Source organism: Ambystoma mexicanum, chromosome 11 (assembly GCF_040938575.1).
Source record: "Ambystoma mexicanum isolate Mex_15411 chromosome 11, UKY_AmexF1_1, whole genome shotgun sequence".
Taxonomy (NCBI): Eukaryota; Metazoa; Chordata; class Amphibia; order Caudata; family Ambystomatidae; genus Ambystoma; species Ambystoma mexicanum.
The window spans coordinates 57,249,236-57,265,483 of record NC_090934.1 but is presented as its reverse complement, the minus strand read 5'-3'; the positions used below and the strand labels follow the sequence as shown (position 1 = coordinate 57,265,483).

The window sequence follows — 16,248 nt, the reverse complement described above, 5'->3', positions numbered from 1 at the left end:
CTTTCTTTCTTTCTTCGGGAATTCTGTGCTGCAGCGGCTGTAGGGTAATTATAAAATGTGTGATAGGTCAGGTGTCAACAGAAGAATGAACAGGAACGTGACAGTTCAGCTCAGCGGGGAGAGGGGGGTCTGTCGCCGGCGTGCCCCCGCTGCCCAGCCCGCTGGCAGGCGGGCACACCCTGCCCCTGCCTCGCGCAGAGGAGGCTGGCTCGCGCGCGCACTCGAGCTAATGATTTGCCTGGCTGTGGGTGTGTGCTCAGGGGATCGCACTGTACATAAGCCCGTGCCAGGCGGTGCTCCCGCAGAGTGGGAGCGAGAGTGCGGGGCCGACAGGAGAAGAGACCGCGGGAACACAGAGACCCTGGGACAGGAGACACGGGGAGGCCCTGGGACAGGAGAGACCCCCGAGAGACAGCTGACAGCACAGCCAGAAGAGACCTCTAGCGCTGCCTGGCAGACAGGAGACTTCAGTGCGCCCGTGTCGCAGGAGCACTGATTCGGAGTGGAATAGACCCCCTAAACTCGCTGGTGGACAGAAGATAAAGTAGACCCCCTCACTGCTTTCATCAACTGTTAAAACAGCCCGCCAGGATTAACGGCTGCACCTGGCAATCTTTCTGACAGCCTCACGCACAGGTAAGGAGGGGAGTCCGAGTCCGGGATTATGGGTTATGGGGTCTCTCTCTCTCTCTCTCTCTCTCTCTCTCTCTCTCTCTCTCTCTCTCTCTCTCTCTCTCTCTCTCTCTCTCTCTCTCACTCTCTCTCTCTCTCTCTCTCTCTCTCTCTCTCACCCTCTCCTTCGCCCAACTCTCTCTCTCTCTCTCACCCTCTCCCTCGCCCCTCTCTTTCCCTCTCTCGCGCTCTCCCTCGCGCTTCCTCGCGCTCCCCCCCCCTCTCTCGCTCCCTCGTCACTTTCCCAGGATGTCTGATGGAAGATGCAAGGCGAGTGTCACTCACGTGTCTCAAGGCGCTGCCGTCTCTTCTGGTGGGGATGGCAGAGGACACGGACGCCTCGTCTAGGGCCCAGGAGCTTCAGGAAAAGCTCTCCAAATGCGCAACATCGTCTCCTGGCAGGGTCTCGAGTGGCGCAGCAGCCTCTCCCAAAGGCGGTCTCAAGAGGCACAGCAGCCTCTTATGAAGATGTCTCAGGAGGCGCAGCAGCCTCTTATGGAGATGTCTCAGGAGGTGCAGCAGCCTCTTATGGAGAGGTCTCAAGAGGCGCAGTAGCCTCTTCTGGAGATGTCTCAGGAGGTGCAGCAGCCTCTTATGGAGAGGTCTCAAGAGGTGCAGCGGTCTCAAGAGGTGCAGCAGCTTCTTATGGAGAGGTCTCAAGAGGTACAGCGGTCTCAAGAGGTGCAGCGGCCTCTTATGGAGATGTCTCAGGAGGCGCAGCAGGCTCTTATGGAGAGGTCTCAAGAGGCGCGGCAGCCTCATATGGAGAGGTCTGAAAAGGCGTGGCAGCCTCTTATGGAGAGGTCTCAAGAGGTGCAGCAGCCTCTTAGCAAGAGGTCTCAAGACGCGCAGCAGCCTCTCCTCAAGGCGGTCTCTAGAGGTGCACCAGCCTCTCATGGAGAGGTCAAAAGAGGTACAGCAGCCTCTTAGCAAGAGGTCTCAAGAGGCGCTGCAGCCTCTCCTGAAGACGGTCTCAGGAGGTGCAACTGCCTCTTATGGAGAGGTCTCAAGAGGCGCAGCAGCCTCTCCTAAAGGCGGTCTCTAGAGGTGTATCAGCCTCTTATGGAGAGGTCTCAAGAGGCGCAACAGCCTCTTATGGAGAGTTCTCAAGAGGAGCAGCAGCCTCATATGCAGAGGTCTCAAGAGGCACAGCAGACTCTTATGGAGAGGTCTCAGAAGGCATGGCAGCCTCTTATGGAGAGGTCTCATGAGGCGCAGAAGCCTCTTATTGGAGAGCTCTCAGGAGGCATGGCAACCTCTCCTGAAGGCGGTCTGAATAGGTGGAGCAGCCTCATATGGAGAGGTCTCAAGAGGTGCAGCAGTCTCTTACGGAGAGTTCTCAATAGACACATCAGCCTCTTATGGGGAGGTCTCAGGAGTCATGGCAGTTTTTCCCTCTTAGGATCTCTTTGTTGCACAGTACCAAAGGAACAGGATAGGTTTATGCCAGTTCCTCTTCTCATTAGAGCTCTCAGCAAACGGCAGCACTTCAGCCAGGGAACAGGATAGGATTATGCCACTCCCTCTTCCCATGCATCACAACCTGTTTGAGGAGGGTGAGGTCGAACATGTTTGGGTGGCAATCCCATTGTAATCAAAGGAGGGGTCTTGGATTGAAAGGTGATTGAACATGTGTTGGGAGGATAATCCCATTTGCATCTATGGAAGGCACAGGGTTTACTGGGATAGAACCCGTTGACACCGTCCACACGATGGGCATTAGCGGGGTGTAGCTGGGAGGTAGCTGCCACTGACTGCTGAGAGATGTTAAGAGGGAGTGGCATAATCCCATCCTCTTCCCTTGGTGCTGTGCCACTGACTGCTGAGAGATGTTAAGAGGGAGTGGCATAAACCCATCCTTTTCCCTTGGTTTTGTGCCACTGGTTGCTGAGAGATGTTAAGAGGGAGTGGCATAATCCCATCCTTTTCCCTTGGTGATGAGCCACTGACTGCTGAGAGATGTTAAGAGGGAGTGGCATAAACCCATCCTCTTCCCTTGCTGTTCTGCCACTGACCTCTGAGACATGATAAGAGGGAGTTGCATTATCCCATCCTCTTCCCTTGGTGTTCTGCCACTGACTGCTGAGAGATGTTAAGAAGGAGTGGCATAATCCCATCCTCTTCCCTTGGTGCTGTGCCACTGACTGCTGAGAGATGTTAAGAGGGAGTGGCATAATCCCATCCTCTTCCCTTGGTGCTGTGCCACTGACTGCTGAGAGATGTTAAGAGGGAGTGGCATAATCCCATCCTCTTCCCTTGGTGTTCTGCCACTGACTGCTGAGAGATGATAAGAGGGAGGGGCATAATCCTATCCCTTTCCCTTGGTGCTGTGCCACTGAATGCTGAGAGATGTTAAGAGGGAGTGGCATAATCCCATCCTCTTCCCTTGGTGTTCTGCCACTGACTGCTGAGAGATGATAAGAGGGAGGGGCATAATCCTAACCCTTCCCTTGGTGCTGTGCCACTGACTGCTGAGAGATGTTAAGAGGGAGTGGCATAATCCTATCCTTTCCCCTTGGTGCTGTGCCACGGACTGCTGAGAGATGTTAAGAGGGAGTGGCATAATCCCATCCTCTTCCCTTGGTGCTGTGCCACTGACTGCTGAGAGATGTTAAGAGGGAGTGGCATAATCCTATCCTTTTCACTTGGTTTTGTGCCACTGACTGCTGAGAGATGTTAAGAGGGAGTGGCATAATCCTATCCTTTCCCCTTGGTGCTGTGCCACTGACTGCTGAGAGATGTTAAGAGGGAGTGGCATAATCCCATCCTCTTCCCTTGGTGCTGTGCCACGGACTGCTGAGAGATGTTAAGAGGGAGTGGCATAATCCTATCCTTTCCCCTTGGTGCTGTGCCACTGACCTCTGAGAGATGTTAAGAGGGAGTGGCATAAACCCATCCTTTTCCCTTGGTTTTGTGCCACTGGTTGCTGAGAGATGTTAAGAGGGAGTGGCATAATCCCATCCTCTTCCCTTGGTGCTGTGCCACTGACCTCTGAGAGATGTTAAGAGGGAGTGGCATAAACCCATCCTTTTCCCTTGGTTTTGTGCCACTGGTTGCTGAGAGATGTTAAGAGGGAGTGGCATAATCCCATCCTTTTCCCTTGGTGATGTGCCACTGACTGCTGAGAGATGTTAAGAGGGAGTGGCATAATCCCATCCTCTTCCCTTGGTGTTCTGTCACGGACTGCTGAGAGATGTTAAGAGGGAGTGGCATAATCCTACTATCCTTTTCCCTTAGTGGTGTGGCACAGTTTGCTAAGAGACGTTAAAAGGGAGTGTCTTAATCCTATCCTTTTCCTTTACTGGTGTGGAACTGACTGCTGAGAGATGTTCAGATGGAGTCGTACACTCTCCAGCAGTTTCTGCACTGTATGTTATACTGACTCTCCAGCAGTTCCTGCGCAGCATGTCATACTCACTCTCCAGCATTTCCTGCTCTGCATGCCATACTCACTCTCCAGCATTTCCTGCTCTGCATGCCATACTCACTCTCCAGCAGTTCCTGCTCTCCATGCCATACTGACTCTCCAGCAGTTCCTGCTCTCCATGCCATACTCACTCTCCAGCAGTTCCTGCGCAGCATGTCATACTCACTCTCCAGCATTTCCTGCGCTGCATGCCCTACTCCCTCTCCAGCAGTTCCTGCTCTGCATGCCCTACTCCCTCTCCAGCAGTTCCTGCACTGCAGGCCATGCTCCCGCTTCAGCAGTTCCTGCTTTGCATGCCACGCTCCCTCTCCAGCAGTTCCTGCTCTGCATGCCACGGTCACTCTCCAGCAGTTCCTGCATTGCATGCCCTACTCCCTCTCCAGCAGTTCCTGCTCTGCATGCCATACTCCCTCTCCAGCAGTTCCTGCTCTGCATGCCATGCTCCCACTTCAGCAGTTCCTGCTTTGCATGCCATGCTCCCACTTCAGCAGTTCCTGCGCTGCATGCCATACTCCCTCTCCAGCAGTTCCTGCTTTGCATGCCATGCTCCCACTTCAGCAGTTCCTGCTTTGCATGCCCTACTCCCTCTCCAGCAGTTCCTGCTCTGCATGCCCTACTCCCTCTCCAGCAGTTCCTGCGCTGCATGCCATGCTCCCGCTTCGCCAGTTCCTGCGTTGCATGCCATACTCCCTCTCCAGCAGTTCCTGCTTTGCATGCCATGCTCCCGCTTCAGCAGTTCCTGCTTTGCATGCCATACTCCCGCTTCAGCAGTTCCTGCGTTGCATGCCATGCTCCCGCTTCAGCAGTTCCTGCGTTGCATGCCATGCTCCCACTTCAGCAGTTCCTGCGTTGCATGCCATACTCCCTCTCCAGCAGTTCCTGCTCTGCATGCCATACTCCCTCTCCAGCAGTTCCTGCACTGCATGCCATACTCCCTCTTCAGCAGTTCCTGCATTGCATGCCATACTCCCTCTCCAGCAGTTCCTGCGTTGCATGCCATACTCCCTCTCCAGCAGTTCCTGCTCTGCATGCCATACTCCCTCTCCAGCAGTTCCTGCGCTGCATGCCCTACTCCCTCTCCAGCAGTTCCTGCTCTGCATGCCATACTCCCTCTGCAGCAGTTCCTGCTCTCCATGCCACGCTCCCTCTCCAGCAGTTCCTGCGCTGCATGCCCTACTCCCTCTCCAGCAGTTCCTGCACTGCAGGCCATGCTCCCGCTTCAGCAGTTCCTGCTTTGCATGCCCTACTCCCTCTCCAGCAGTTCCTGCGTTGCATGCCATACTCACTCTCCAGCAGTTCCTGCTTTTCATGCCATGCTCCCTCCCCAGCAGTTCCTGCTCTCCATGCCATACTCCCTCTCCAGCAGTTCCTGCGTTGCATGCCATACTCCCTCTCCAGCAGTTCCTGCTCTGCATGCCATACTCCCTCTCCAGCAGTTCCTGCTCTGCATGCCCTACTCCCTCTCCAGCAGTTCCTGCGTTGCATGCCATACTCCCTCTCCAGCAGTTCCTGCTCTGCATGCCATACTCCCTCTCCAGCAGTTCCTGCGTTGCATGCCCTACTCCCTCTCCAGCAGTTCCTGCTCTGCATGCCATACTCCCTCTCCAGCAGTTCCTGCTCTGCATGCCATGCTCCCACTTCAGCAGTTCCTGCTCTGCATGCCATACTCCCTCTCCAGCAGTTCCTGCTCTGCATGCCATACTCACTCTTCAGCAGTTCCTGCTTTGCATGCCATGCTCCCGCTTCAGCAGGCCCTGCTCTGCATGCCACGGTCACTCTTCAGCAGTTCCTGCTTTGCATGCCATGCTCCCGCTTCAGCAGTTCCTGCTCTGCATGCCATACTCACTCTCCAGCAGTTCCTGCTTTGCATGCCACGGTCACTCTCCAGCATGTCAGTGTCCTTCTGCAGGAGTTCCTTCTCTGCAGGCCGGGCTCCTTCAGCAGTTCCTGCTCGTCCTCTGATCTGTTCTCTCTGCACTTTATTTTCCTCACCTCCTCTCTGCCCTCAGCAGCTCTTTCCACCCTCCTTTTCCAAGTTTACTCCAGACCCTCCCCTCTGCCTGTATGTGTGCCCCAACTTAAAGTGGAGTGTGTAGGTGCAGTGTGCTCCCCCGGGAGAACAGCTGCACCCCTCCCTAAATGCGCACGCCCCTCATTCCAGAGATCTGTGGGGATAAAGAGGTGGGGATAAAGAGGCAAGCCTCCCAAATTGCAGGCCTCCCTCCTACACGCCCGACCTGTAACTTCACCTTGCAAGAGCTTGGCTTATTTCAGCCTCTTACACTATGGTACCCTCTGCGCATGGGCAACAGAATCTGCCACGGGGTGCTAATACCTACTGCTCCCCTCTTCAGCACCCCCACCCCACGCTCCCCACCCCCACTGCATTTTTCACTTGTCCTCACATGTCTCCACTGCTTCTCTCCATTGTATTCTATTGGGTTTTTATAAGGCGCTAAACTAGCGACCAAAGGCATCTAGGCGCTCAGCAGCATTGACGGGGAGACCGGCACACCGAGCCACAAACCACGAAGACATGTAAGTCGTAAGACCTCTGCGAAAAATGTAATGGTCAAGAGATTTCTCTAGGCACACAGGAAAGAGAATTCCACAATGTAGGAGCAAGAACAGAACGACCTCCAGAATGCACTTTACAGGACCCCTCCTGCACGCACTGTACAGAACCCCTTCAGCACGCACTTTACAGAACCCCTCCAGCACGCACTTTACAGCACCCCTCCAGCACGCACTTTACAGAACCCCTCCAGCACGCACTTTACCGCCACAGCCCTCCAGCACGCACTTTACAGAACCCCTCCAGCACGCACTTTACCGCAACACCCCTCCAGCACGCACTTTACAGAACCCCTCCAGCACGCACTTTACAGCACCCCTCCAGCATGCACTTTGCAGAACCCTTCCAGCACGCAATTTACAGAACCCTCCAGCACACACTTTACAGAACCCTTCCAGCACACACTTTACATAACCCTTCCGGCATGCACTTTACAGAACCCCTCCAGCACACACTTTACATAACCCTTCCGGCATGCACTTTACAGAACCACTCCGGTCCACCCTTTACGGAACCCCTCTAGCCCGCATTTACGGAACGCCGCCGGGCCACACTTATGAAACTCCTCCGGCCTGCACTTTACAGAACCCCTCAACCCTGCACTTTACGGAACCCCTACAGGACGCACTTTACAGAACCCCTCCAGCACGCACTTTACAGAACCCCTCTAGTACACACTTACAACTCCCCTCCAGCATGCACTTTACAGCACTCCTCCAGCACGCACTTTACAGATCCCTTCCAGCATGCAGTTTACAGAACCCTTCCAGCACACACTTTACAGAACCCCTCCAGCACGCACTTTACAGAACCCCCCCGGCCCGCAATTTACAGAACCGCTCCGGCCTACACTTTACAGAACCCCTCTGGCACGCACTTTACGGAACCCTCCGGCGCGCACTTTACGAACCCCTCCAGCACTCATTTACAGCACGCATTTTACAGAATCCCTCAGGTACGCATTGTACAGAACCCCTCCGGCCCGCAATTTACAGAACCGCTCCGGCCTACACTTTACAGAACCCCTCTGGCACGCACTTTACGGAACCCTCCGGTGTGCACTTTACGAACCCCTCCAGCCCGCACTTTACAGAACCCCTCCAGCATGCACTTTACAAAACCTCTGCAGCACGCACTTTACGGAACCCTTCCGGCACGCACTTTATAGAACCCTCCAGCCCACACTTTACAGAACACCTCCAGCGCGCACTCTACAGAACCCATCCAGCCCACACTTTACAGAACCCCTTCAGCACAGCACGAACTTTACAGACCCCCTCCAGCACGCACTTTACAGATCCCCTCCAGCACACACTTAACAGAACCCCTCCGGCCTATACTTTATGGAACACCTACAGCACGCACTTTACAGAACCCCTCTAGGATGCAGTTTACAGAACCCTGCCAGCACGCACTTTACAGAACCCCTCCAGCACGCACTTTACGGATCCCCTCCGGCACACACTTTACAGAACCCCTCTGGCCTGCACTTTAAGGAACACCTCTGGCCCGCACTTTAAGGAACACCTCCGGCCCGCACTTTACAGAACACCTCCAGCATGCACTTTACTGAACCCCTGCAGCACGCACTTTACAAAACCCCTCCAGCACGCACTTTACAGAACCTCGGGATCCTCAGGAAATGCTGCACAGACATCCCAGAGATCATAAGAGGGTGGAACGGGCCAATTTGCACTTGAGATAGTGAGCGCCTGATTGGTGAATAGCCCAGTGTGTAATGCACAGAACCTTGAAATGAATGCAGCTTCTCACAGGAAGCCGGTGCAGGTGATGAAGTAGAAGACGGGAGTGGCCGGGAGTGGCCAACCTGGGCAGCAGACTTCTGAGGAATCTGCAAACGTTGAACTAAAACCGCGGGGAGTCCTCGATAGATTCCGTCACAATAGTGCAAAGAGCACATGGTGGGTGAGGTCACAACTGTAGAGCTAGGATCGTGCTGAAATCTGCGCTTCTCTAGAGCCCTCGTGCACTGTCTTTCATTCGCCCCCTTTTTGTTTCCGTTATCTGAACATCTCTCCACTTCCGGTTTCCACCCTCCGACCTCCACAACCTGACTTCACTGCTTTCACATTACCCTCAAATGCGCAACTCTTCCCCACTTGCACTCCTCACCCACCTCACCCTGAAATGATCTCTGCCCCCTGCTCTAGTAAACTCACATACACTCCACTGCCAGCACTGCCAGCCTCTGTCACTGGCTCTACTACCCTCGCTCCCCAGAGTGCACACTGAGACTGCAGAAGATTACCTTGCTCCAGGCCTTGCCCAAACAATGTGCCCCTGGCTTCGCCCTAGATTAGAGGCAAGGTGGGCACACATCAATACATCCCCGCCCCCAAATCACTTCTCTCGTTCTCCAATGCCTTACCTCTTGCACGACCCAGCACCAAAGGGCACCCAAAACTGGCCGAAGTGTGGTGTGGTGTGGTGTGCTGCCTACACCCCTCCACAACCTTGCCCATCCATGCTCCCTCCACTGCCTATCCCCATCTCCCTCAATGTTCTCTTTTCACAAGCCCTCTCCTGTGACTGCCTCATTCACCCACCACACGAATGTATTAATAACCTAAGCATCCCTGCACTTCCCTGCTACATCACCCACATGCTGCACCTCTCTCTTTCCCACCCGTTTCCCACCCTCACAATATTTCCAATGTATTTCACCCAACCTGCCTCGTTCCTCCACCCTCACACCCATAGATGTATTTACAACAAGGCCCACAGGTTGTTTTTTTTTATTTGATTTTTTTTATTTTTTATTTAAAGCCCATTTTGTTTTTTCGGAATCTGGAGGATCCAGAACACTGCACGTACATTTATCAGTCATTCATCTCTGACAGCCGAGGCCTTTGATGGTCAAACTTATATATGCTTGAGATTTGCAAAAGCTTTATTGTTAGGATGACTTTTGTTCAATTTATTTAAAAAAAAGGAAACACTTTCCAAACCCAGTGTGCTGTAGGTATCGAGTGATTCAGCCATACAACTCTCACAGACATATATGACAGATATAAAGCTCTTTGGTCATCATTCTTAGCTTCCCAAAATGCTCTTTAATATGCAAAACAGTCAAAAACTCACTGGATCCATTGGTGCCATAGAAAAATAAAGGTTAAAAATGATGCATCATTTTACAATATTAAACACATGCTTAAGCTTACGTCAAGCACAGAGTTCCCACAGGTGTCACTAAAATGATGTTTAGACGCAAGCACTAATTTCCCTCCCCGGCCTCACATTTCAGAGGTCTGTGGCTGCCCAAAAGGTGCAAGCATGAAATGGATCATAGAGAAGTCAAAAGGGCAGAGAGAAAATCTGAATGCACAAGTGCATTAAGAAACCTGTGAACTGGAGGCTTCCAGCCCTATAAGATGAGTAGCAACACCCTGGAGATGGATGGGGATGCAGATTCTAATCAAACATCAATAATTCAGATGACACAAATAGCTTGGCAAAAGTTTGTTTTAGTGCAAGTACTTAAAACAGGGAGTACAATGAACATCAGCAATCGCTCGATACTCAACTCTCCTCGACATTTCATAAAAAGCTGGGTTCTTCAACCCAAAATTGGTCATAGCTGATGTGCTGACCTGCGTCATTAATAACATCATCCTACGTGGCAAATTACTAAAACCTATCGGGAAGCGGGATTGGTTCTAAGTGAATAGCTAAGCATAGGTGTTATATCTGTATAGAGTAACAGAGAGAAATAATTGGATACTTAACATCAGGTGGAGCAACTATGCCTTCCTTTCAACATGGCCACCATGAACGTCACTAAATGTACAACGTCCCACTGGCTACACAAACTATAGGACCCCCAACTACCTGGTCCCCTACAATTGGTTGGCTACTAACACCCGTCAGTAACTTTCCACCTACGTGAGCAGCACGCAGGCTGAACAACCAGATGCGGGTTAACCTTCTCTTGATACCAGCTTCCCACCAATTAAAACTCTAATCCATCATCACCTCAATGTTTCAGTGTCAATTAGCACTTTGAAGTTGGCCTTGAGTCTGTACTGTTCTCTGTGATTTTTTAAGGAGGATGGGTACTGTCTGGCTTCCGTGCGTAGGTGTGATCTTCTCCTGCGTCCAACGATCTTCCATCACATGACTGGACACCACAATTTTTTGTTTTCACTTGACCTTTTTGAACAGGAGTTTCTGTTCTTCCACGTTAATTGTATCGAATGTCATCCAATTCTAGTTCTGATAAGACCTTGGCTCTTTGGCTCATCCAACTCCTTAGCTGAAATATATTCTGTTTAATTCAATTGCTTTTGTAACTGCGGCACTGAATTGAGGCCTTCCTCATTGCTCAGACCTCTTTATACGTAGTGGGAACCTTCATTCTTTATTTAATCCATATGCATCTACGAGGTATATATGTATATGTTGGCGCTTGCCGCGAACCATTCACTGTAAGCATGTGGCTAGCTTCATGATTGCTTTGCTGCTTGCGTTTCATTGCATTAACTAAGTATCTTCATTATGCTTATGGCATTAGTCTCTTTATCTTGATCCCAAGACACCACTTATCCTTGGTTCTTTTGGAGTAGTGGCCAAGGCAGATGCAGTCCAGAGGGAAAACAGGGCTTTGCTGCAGTGGTGTGTGAAGCAAGTTGCATTTTCCTTATGTTCAAAAGTGGCAGCAACTGCCAAGAGCTTGCAGTTAAAGAGGACCCCAGGGTTGCAATCCTTGGAGAAAGGTTAGCAGAGGTAAAGAAGAAACAATAAAGACGATGGGGAGTGCTGCATTGGGGGCAGGCAGGAACATGACTGCAATCTTGGTGGAGTTAACACCAAACAGCAAATAGCCATCCAGCGAATGATTGCAGAAAGACAGGTGAATGACCCAGAAGAGAGAAGGAGAGACAGGATCGAGAGGATAGATAGATGTGGGTGTGATCAGCAAAAAGGCATTGGGGAAAACCAGGAGAGGGAAACCGCTTGCCAAGAGAGGAGGAGTGTAGAGTGTAGAATAGCAGTCCTGGGGCTAGCGGCACTCCCACTGGGAAGTAGGTAGGGTTGGAATTGCTCATGTTCCACGAGATGTAGAAAGAATGTTTCAACAAGTAGGCAGTGACAGAATTCAGGGCAAAGTCTTTTATTCTGAGGATGGGGGAGGGGTGGTCAACAGGTTCATAGGCTGCAGAGAGATCCAGGAGGATAAGAACCGAGTAGACTTTGGAATGGTGAGTCGTGGGTAAAAAGTTGGAACCATTAGACGAATGCTGGTAGGGGTGCGAGGTTGAGGGCAGGTACGATCGGAAGTGTGCATGTGGGCTGGGCTGGGTAGTGGCTTTTGGAAGGAGAGTGGAGTGCACATCATGGGAGGCCTGTTCAAGGGAGGCAGGAGGGTGGTAAGTGGGGAGAGGGAAAGGAGAGATGGCGTGACTTCATCCAGGTAAGGGACTTAATGCACGCTTTGTTAGTATGAGGTGGGGAAAGAGACGGGGTACAGAGACAAAGTGCGAGAGAGAGCCATAAGATGGGCAATTTATTTATTTATTATTTATTTATTTATTGTGTTATACAGTACTAAAGTACTTTTAACACATATACATACAATCCAAAAAATACACAATCCGACATTCAATAAAAACAACCTTTACAAAACAGCAACTTTCTTTAAAAATTCTAAAACATGTATAGTCAAACTCACTTCATTGCAATTCATTATCCTCCACCATAATTCATTTTCGGAGGAGTAAACCAAGCCTGCTAAAAAACATGACCGCAAATCAGTCAGTTTTGGACAAGACACACACAAATGCTTTAAGGTCTCACTGTTTGTATTACAGTGCCGGCATAGCCTCTGATCTAGCGGAATGTTCTCCCGACGACTCAGAACTTCTTTTGTTAAAAACAAGTTTAACCTGAGCCTTAGCACTTGAGACCTAAAAGATCGTGAAGGATGTCTTTTAAGATAGGGTGCCAGTGTGTTAAAACTTTTACATGACCAAAGAAAATGATCCCCAAAGCATTTGTATTCCATTAACTCCGATCTCAAGTTAGACCATACATGTCTGCACCATCTTAGTTTAGCAACCTTTGGAGTCGACTCCAGTTCCTCCAGAGGGATATTTGCCTGCTGAAGCATTAATTGACAATTCTGAACCCAGTCCCTAAGAACCCTACAGCCGCCCTGAAGTCTTACCAAATTTAGTTGTTCGTATATAGACGACCCTGGTGGGTTCAATATTTTTGCCAGCAACTGAAGCTTTCCCCAATCTACCAGAGTTTGTACTGGTAGCAAACCTAATTCAAACAGAATCCCTGCTAAGGGGACTGACTGCGGAAGTTGGAGCAAACCTTTCCATAGTGCCCCCTCTAGTAAAGACCAGTTAATCTGCTGACTCCGAGTTTGCGCTCTGTAGGTTAACTTTGGGGTTAATTGTTGTTTATACAATTTTAGGACTGGTAAAAGTGAGTATCTACCGAATTTTCCATCGAAAATTCTAAGTTGTATGCCAGCCCCTACAAATTTTGCCCGTAAATCTTCCTGTAATTCGGACCCAGTGAAAATGTCATAAATTGTCAGCCCTAAGTACACAAATTTATTTACAACTTCTATTTTACCGTTTTTCAAGTACCAGGGCAGTACTTTACAATTTTTCCTACTCCCCTTAAAAACCAGAACCTTTGATTTTGCAGTGTTCAGTGCTAGGTCTAATTTTTCCAGGAATCCCTCTACAGCTAGTAAAGCTCGTTGGAGCCCAATTGCTGTAAGGTCACATAAAACAATGTCATCTGCATAAAGTAAGTATTGGACAACCATAGCACCCAAACTTGGGGGAAAAGTTTTTGCGGAATCCATCCAACCTCCCAAGCCCAGTAAATACAAGCAAAAAAGAAAGGGTGCCAAGACACACCCCTGTCTTAAGCCCCTATTTGTCTGTATCCAAGGGGAAAAATTACCCAGTTCATCCAACCTTACCCTGATCCTTGTGTTTGTATGGAGGGCCACCAGAATACTTATCAGGGCAATGGGACACCCCCTGTCATACAGTTTTTTTCCCCAAAAGGGCCCTGTTAACCATGTCGAAAGCTTTACTAATATCTAAGAAAGCAAAGAATACTGGCTGTGATTTCTTCTTTGCTTGATGTGCTAGTAAATCTAGCACCATACAATTAGTTGATGTGCTAAGCCCTTGCCGGAAACCTGACTCAAAAACATCCAGGGAGTCTGATTCCACGGCCCATTTTTGTAGAGCCTTCAGCAGGATTTTTGCAAATATTTTGTTCGAGGCATCTAATAAAGATATGGGTCTATAGTAATTGGGAGAGGACGTATCCCCCCCTTTAAACACAAGGATTAGGGTTGCTGCTGACCAGGTAGAAGGAAACGTTTTACTAACCAAAATATCCGCAAACAAAGCGGACAATACCTGCGACCAGACTGCTAAATTGCCTTTATAGGTCAGATTAGAGAGGCCATCTGGGCCTGGTGCGTTCGAGGACTTACTTTTCTTTATCAGGATCTTTAAATCCTCCAGATCCCATTCTATAGCACCCCTCCAATCCGCCTCTGGCGTTGTGACTGACTGGTCTAGACCTTCCACCCTGTACAAATCTGAAAAGTGTTTTACCCAGCCAATGTCACTAACCGCCTGGGCCTGAAGATAATCTTGTGTACCTTTTGGTTTAATTAGGTCCCAAAATATACCCGGCCTCTTTCCTAACATACAAGCCAGCATTCTCTCAGCATCCTTAATGTATAATGTGTGCTTTCTACCTTTTGCCCAATTCCTATATGTTTGTTTTAATTTCCTTACCTTTTCCGTGTAACCCGGGAGTGCAGATTTTTTAAGAAGCCTCACTGCTCGATGTAATTCCTTTTTATGATCCTGAACTTCTATGTCAAAGGAGTGGGACCCCTTTCTGCTTGCCACCGTCCGGGTTAGACCCCTGTCTGTTGTTAACCTTCCTAGTAACTCCCTTACCATGGTAGGGTATCCTTCTGCTGTACATAGGCAGGCCATCTTGTTTACTGGTAAGTTAATAATTCCAGACAAAAATGCCGCCGCTATTCTAGGGGCCCACTTAACCTCGTTCTTTCTTGAGTTTATCTCCACTCCCACAGCGTCTGATTCGCTATGTTTTGCCACACCAAGCAATTTAAATTCCAAGAGGGAGTGGTCGCTCCATTTCAGGAATTTTATTTCCAGGGAGACTCCTTTTGTGATGAGATCATCCGAGATAAAGATGTAATCTATTGTTGATTTCCACAGCCCATTCTGCCATGTAAAAGCTGGCGGAATGTCCATCTGTATGTTACCGTTAATTATACTTAGGTTCCATGCCTCTAATTCCTGGGTGATCCTCTTCCCTCTCTCCCGGCGATCCTTGCAGACCGACTTTCTATCATTCTCTTGGTACCACTTTTCGTCAAGGCATTCTGCGTTAAAATCTCCAACAATTATTACTGAGGCCCCCTCCTCTGGAAATTCCCCCAGTAGTGTGAAAGAAATTGCCATCAAGGCTTCTTCCAATTTGTCCTTTAAGGGACTGAAGTAAACATTTACCAGAAAACATTTGCTAGTGGGACTCTCAACATCTTCTTGCCATTCTAAGAGTACAACCAGAATGTCTGGCCTGTCCACCTCAAATACCTTCATTGAAACCCCCAAGGACCGCTTAATTGCAGTTAGGAGACCCCCAAACGGCCTACCCTTCTCTCCCCGTTGGGCCTTGACATAGGCTGTGTTAAATCCATCTATCATGGGGGTGTCTAACAAGAAAGTTTCCTGTAAACAAATAATATCAAAATTTTAAAAAAGTTCGTGATTATTCATAATGTTCTTGTAACCTCTCGAGTTCCATGTGATTAATGACCAGTTAGACCATCATGTATGTTGGAAACGGTTTTCCTCCCTTTCCTGATTTATCCCACTACCGGATGGAATTTGCGTATAACCCCTGGAACTATAAATCTCCTTGTTGTGTCTTTCCCTTTCATCTTGTATCTTACATTTATTTACTCGATGGCTGGGTACCAAGCTTGATAAGATTGAGGGCCCTGTATCTGTAACTTCAAAACCAAGGGCTAGGAACCGTTCTCTTTCCCCCAATATTATTTCCTTTGTTAAGTATGACCTAAGATGAAGTTTTACAATATCTAGGCAGTCGTCATAGACGAATTCTACCGTCTTAATGTCCCCTGAGGATATTGACTTCAACTTTTGGATTTCCTGCATTAAAGCCAAGATATAATGTCTGTTTAGAGGGTATCTATTAGAGCTTTCAAACAGTCGACTCATAGAAATTGTTAATTCACCGTTAGCAGACATCTTTTTTTCCAAGTTTGGCACTTGCCTTGGATTACACTTTTTAGGAGATCTTACTTGCCCCGTGCTCTCTCCCACCCCCTTTGATTGATCCAGGAACTTACATTTTGGGGTCCCCAGGCCCACTTCCTCCACTAATCTCGGGGTCGGAAAAGGCACTAATTGAGGAACCCGTAATTGTGGTTGCTTCCCCGAGCCAGACTTCACCACCCCGGGCTTGGAAAAAATTGCGTACAACTTGGGAGCCGGTAAATATCCTG

General features: G+C 49.5%; 1 protein-coding gene across 20 annotated transcripts in view; it reads left to right on the top strand.

Annotated features, from left to right (window-relative positions):
* The first annotated feature begins 238 nt into the window (after positions 1–238).
* TINAGL1 (tubulointerstitial nephritis antigen like 1) overlaps positions 239–16,248 on the top strand; it is a 161,630-nt gene continuing 145,620 nt past the window's right edge. For all 20 annotated transcript variants that reach the window (XM_069622538.1, XM_069622529.1, XM_069622537.1 and 17 more), the window contains exon 1: positions 239–636. The gene's annotated coding sequence lies outside the window, so the exon portion shown is untranslated. The remainder of the gene's footprint in view (positions 637–16,248) is intronic.